The 5,366-nt window shown below is 50.6% G+C and overlaps 1 pseudogene; it reads left to right on the forward strand.

Moving 5' to 3' along the window:
- The first annotated feature begins 342 nt into the window (after positions 1-342).
- Positions 343-758, forward strand: LOC105097360 (prefoldin subunit 4-like; annotated as a pseudogene).
- Positions 759-5,366: the final 4,608 nt, after the last annotated feature.

The raw sequence follows: 5,366 nt of genomic DNA on the forward strand, positions 1-5,366 counted from the left end.
AACTAATAGAAGTCATTGGGATGGGACAGGGGTCACTACAGAGGACCCCACCTGCCAAAGGGAATCCTGTGAGGGACCCTGCAGTTTTCCCCTTTGCTTTCTCTATTGAGGGACAAGAGGCCGAGTTGCTCCATGTAATAAAGTACGGCGGATGAGGGGAGGGAAAACGAGAAAGCGCTGAATAATTTGGGGTTGGAGAAGTTTTCAGGGCATTTGAGGTGAGAGTGGGCAAACTAGGCAGAGGATAGATGGGGACAGGAGAAGAAAGTGGATTCTGAGAGCGTTGCATGGAGTGTATTTAGATTCATGTTTCTTAAGTGAAGAATGGACTACTCTACCAAGATGGCAGCCACTGTGAAGAAGGCAGCTGCAGAGGATGCCATTGCTACTCTTGAAGATAAACAGAAGATAAATTTGCCCAGGATACAAGTAGAATCCCAGAACTGAAGGAAGAAAAAAGAAGCTGAAAAAAAAAAAAAGAAATAGCTTCAAAATTTAGACGATGCTTGGATGCCTGTGAGGACATCACGCTTGCAGATGATGGCTGCTTAGTGATAGCTGATGGAGCTGGTGATGTTTCCCTGAGCTGTTCTCAAGGAAGGACACAAGAAATGATAGAAGCAAAAAAAAATTTACAGGGAGAAATTTATGCCTTAGAATCCAGACTGGAATCAATTCAGTGGGTGTTAGCAGATCTGAATGTTCAGTTACATGCAAAATTTGGGAACAACATAAACCTTGAGGCTGATGAAAGCTAAACATTTTATGACTTTAAAAATTTGTTTAATAAACTTGAATTTTTGTTATAAAATGTTAGCTATATTCTCTGTGTCGTACAATACACGCTTGTAGCTTATTTTATACACGACGATTTGTACCTCTTAATCCCCTATCTCTATATTGCCCCTCCCCACTTTCCTCCCCCTACAGGTAACTACTGGTTTGTTCTCTATATTAAACTTGAATAATGTTTTAAATGATTTTTTTTAAAAAAGAATGAATCATTCTACGGCTTTGTCTGTGTGCATTTATTCTTAAATGCAATGCTAGTCTGAGACTGGACCCTAAGAGTCTCTGGCTTCATAAGGCTTGCTCTGGATGTACCAGGCTGTGTCAAGGACTTTAAGGATGAAGACACTGACAATCAGAGATGGTGGGTGCCTTGCCCCTAGTCACACAGCTAAGAAATGTCAGAGCTTTGGACAAAAATCCAGCCAGCTCTGACTTTCTAGCCTGAAGTTTTTCAGTCTTGCTGCTCAGACGGCTAACCTCTGATCAGCCACTGACCCCTGCTCCTCTCACACCTCCTGTCCCCGAGTCTGCAGGGCTAGACCTTGCCTCAGGGCCCAGCTGAGCCTGCACCCTCTCCAGCTCCTACCATATCAGCCTCTAGAGACATCTCCCCCTGCCCCCATCGGTGAGAAGGAAAGTTCTTTGCTTCCTGACACTCCCCAGACAGCCAGGCCTCAGGGCTTGCAGCCAAGTGGAACCCCTCCGGGTGCCCCCAGCCTGGGCTCCGGATGCACTCCCGTCACAGCGCAGGAATGTGGGCATCTGAGCATCAGCAGCAGACACGCTGGCTGTCAGCCGAGCCAGGGCCCCTGATAACTGACAGGAGCTGAAAGAACCATTAGAGAGAAAGACTGGGTCCAGGGGGCACATATCAGGGTCGCCTGGGCTGGGCAGAACGGTGCAAGGCAGCCAGAGCTGGCAGCCTCCGCTAAGCTACTGCCTAACAGGCCTCAGTTTCCCCATCTGTAGAATAAGGGTGGTATTCCCTGGCCTGCCTGCTGCACCAGGCAGTGTGAGAGAATGAATGTGGTTGGTTGTACCACCCACATCACTTATTCCAGCCCATCTCAGAGAACCACAGGGGAAAGGGAGGCCCTGAGAGCACAGGTAACAGAGCCGGGACAGACCCCATGTTCCTGCTTCCCCAACCAGGGCTCTTCTACTCCAGGTTCAGTCATTTCTGTCCTGAACACACCTGGGAGGGAGGACAGCTTCCTGCGTGGGGGGACAAGATGAGGGGGAACTAGTCCCAGGCCCCGGGACCAGGCTGGGAATGCTGGGTTCCAAGCTTAGACCTACATAGACTCGCTGTGGGAAACAGAGGCCTTCTCCCCTCAGGGCTGTTCTTCATTGTCAAATGGGGGCACCGCCGTGACAAGCGCTTCCTAGACTTCCACGTGCTTGGGAACCACTGGGAATTATTTGGCAGATTCTGACTCAGCAGGTCTGGGGCGGGGCCTGAGAGACTTTCTTTTTCTTCTTCTTCTTTTTCTGCTAATTGGTAACATTTTATTGTAAGGTGAAAATGATATATGACTTTTTTCTTTTCTTTCTTTCTTTCTTTCTTTCTTTTTTTTTTTTTTTTTTTTTTTTTGAGAGACTGTATTTCTGACAAGCTTCCAGAACTGCTGATGTTGCCAAGCCTTTGGAACACCCTTTAAGAGCCAGGGTCTGGAGGAGCCTAAGGGCTTCCCGGTCTGGCCTTTGGTAAGCGGCTGAGGCTCCGAGATGCCTCCTTCTCTTCATCCCAGCATCACCACCCCAGCCCCGGACTGTCTAGAGGTTGCTGCAAATCCTCCCCGGGGGAAACTTCCTCCCTCTCTGTGACTCTCCCGCCACCTGATCCTGCTTCACCTTCAGGATCAAGAAGTTTCAAGTTGCTCCTTCCTCCTGCGGGGACTTGCCTCAGGAAGACCCTCCTGCAGCCTTTCGTAGGAGACAGAGCCCCATCTCTGCTGCAGATGTAGGGAGCTTGCTACCCAGCTAGCTCCATGGAGAAGGCTGGGGGTGCATGAGAGAGCAGGGCTCCTAGGGCCTCCCAGCTAGGAGGCTAGGCTCCTGCCGCCTGTGTGGAGCCACCTGGGCTGTCCTGTCCCCCATGACTGCCCCACAGCAGCAGCTGCCGGAGTGAGATTTATGTGATGCCGTTGGGGTTTTGTAAAGAAAACAGGGTGTGTGTTCATAAGGAAGGAAGAAACCCAACATTTATTAAGGTCCTATTGTGTGGCAGGCACATTCGCAAACATCTCTTCCTTCCAACCCTTGGCCCTGGGAGGCACGTTTGCCTGAAGTTCACGGTGAGGATGAAATTGGATGAAGCACATGAAACTCCTGGGTGACTTGTCAGCAGTTTGAGGAATGGACAGAGGCCAGCCTGGCTTCAGAGCACTAAGAAAGAGGAGGCTGGGGTTGTGGCGGCGGGCGGGTGCGGACAGAGGGGGGGCGTCCAGCTCCATGGGGCCTGCCGACCTCGGGTGGAGCGAGACTTCTTTCTAAGAGTAGTGAGAGGCTGGTAAGGATTAGACAAGTTTGAAGCCAAGTCAGACTGGCTCTCCAGAAGTACAGCACGACATCCGAGTGGAGGTGGATGGGAGGGGCACGGCTAGATGTACAGAAGCTGGCAGAGGTCGGAGGAGACTCCAGTGAGATCCCTTCCACCTCTGGGATCTTGAGCTGAGCAGATTATGCGGCAATCCTGTTGTTTGTCTACACCCTCAATATCTCTGCAGCACGTTCATGGCCACAGTCTGAGTTCCCCTGTTAAAATCCCCAGGAGAGGGCAGCACAGGCCTCGGTCTCCCCTTTGGGAGATAAGGTCAAAGGAGCACCAAAGGCTCTCCCAAGACCCCCAGGGATGAGTCACCGGGCAGGGGTTGGAAGCCAGGCTCCCACAGGCCGTGTGGCTGCCAAGACTCTGGGGCCTGGGAGGGAGCGGGGCCGGAAGGCCGAGGCCCAACCCAGGTCAGCCCGCGTCCATCACCACGAGCATCGCCACGCTGGCCCGGCTCAAAATAGCTCTCCAGACGCAAGGAAATATTTTATCCTACTCTGTTTTCCCACCAAAAAAAAAAATAAAATAAATAAACATTCCCAAATCTCAATGGGGCCAGACTCCAAAGACGGGGAAAGGGAACGAGAACAGGCTGGGCCGCCCACTGAGAAGTCGGGTTTCTGTCCTTTTAGATCTTTTCTTCAGGGTCAGAACTTTGCTTCGTGACATGAGTGTGGACGACTCCCACGACTTTCCCAGTGGTGACCGGCTGCCCTTGGTGTCAGACTGCCCTTTCCCAGGGGTCACTCGTCTCAGACACGGTGACGCTAATGGACCGCTGCAGGGACCATGCCTGGGGGTCTAAGCGTCTGACATAATTCTGCCCTTGAGGGGCCGACAAGCCACTGGGTGGCAGGGCGGGGCTTCCTTGCTCCTTGAGGAGCTTCTGGAACCCAAGGGAGAGGGCACTAATGTTTCCTGAGTTAACCATGTGTCCAGTACATACCAGAAACTTCTACAAACATCATCCCATCTGACCCTCACAACATGCCTTCGAGGTACATTTTATGACTTCCCATTTTACAGATGAAGAAACTGAGGCTCAGAATGGGTAGGACCTGTTCAAGGTTTCATGACCAACGAATGGTGGACCTTGGACTGGATTGTACACTACTTGGCTCTAAGACTGTGCTTTACATCAGGCTGGCTCTGATTGAATGAGCCTCGGACTCCCTCAGAGCTCCCCTTCTCCCTCAGGCTGTCGGAGTCCAAGGTCCTGGGACCCCAAGACCTGATCAGGAAGGCTGATGTTAGACTTATGGGTTGAATTGTGTCCTTCCCAAAGGATATGTTGAAGTCCTAACACCCATACCTGCCAATGTGACCTTATTTGGGAATAAGGTCTTGGCAGATGTAATCCAGCTAAGATGAGGTTGATAGTGTGGTCCCTCATCCAGTATGACTGGTCTGGTGTCCTTATAAGAAGAGGGAAGACTGCCATGTGAAGACAAAGCAGAGATTGGAGTTATGCTGCCATAAACCCAGGAATGCCTGAGGCTGTGAGAGGTAAGGAAGGGTCTTCCCCTGGAGACTTTGGAGGGAGCAAGGCTGCCAACACCTAGATTTTGTATGCACAGCCTCCGGAACTGTGAGACAATACATTTCTGTTGTTGTAAGCCACCCAGTTTGTGGTCCTTCGTCCTGGCGGCTCTGGCAGACTCCAGTGGCTGAGGTCTGCCTAGGGGACACCTTAGCCTCCTCAGGAAGCAGGCAGACAACCTGTGGGAGAGCCGAGCTCAAGTCTTAGCTCCACAAGGGGAAGAACTTTCTCCCCATCAGAGTGAGCCTTCAGGAGGGACTGCTTCAAGGAAGTGAGGGCCGCATCACTGGGTGTATATTCGAAGGAGCGGATGGACATTTGATGAAGATATTCAGTTGTCTCCTTCTCCTGGAATGTTTTTGCTATACTTTTTGGTATTTTTTAAAGGTCATTTAAATTCTTAGCCCCACTCATTTGTATTAAAGTTCTCTTAAAATAATACTTGTATCACCATTAATTTGAATGATTTACTTTAAAATTTGT

The sequence above is a fragment of the Camelus dromedarius genome, chromosome 12 (genome assembly GCF_036321535.1).
Source record: "Camelus dromedarius isolate mCamDro1 chromosome 12, mCamDro1.pat, whole genome shotgun sequence".
In the NCBI taxonomy this organism is placed as follows: domain Eukaryota; kingdom Metazoa; phylum Chordata; class Mammalia; order Artiodactyla; family Camelidae; genus Camelus; species Camelus dromedarius.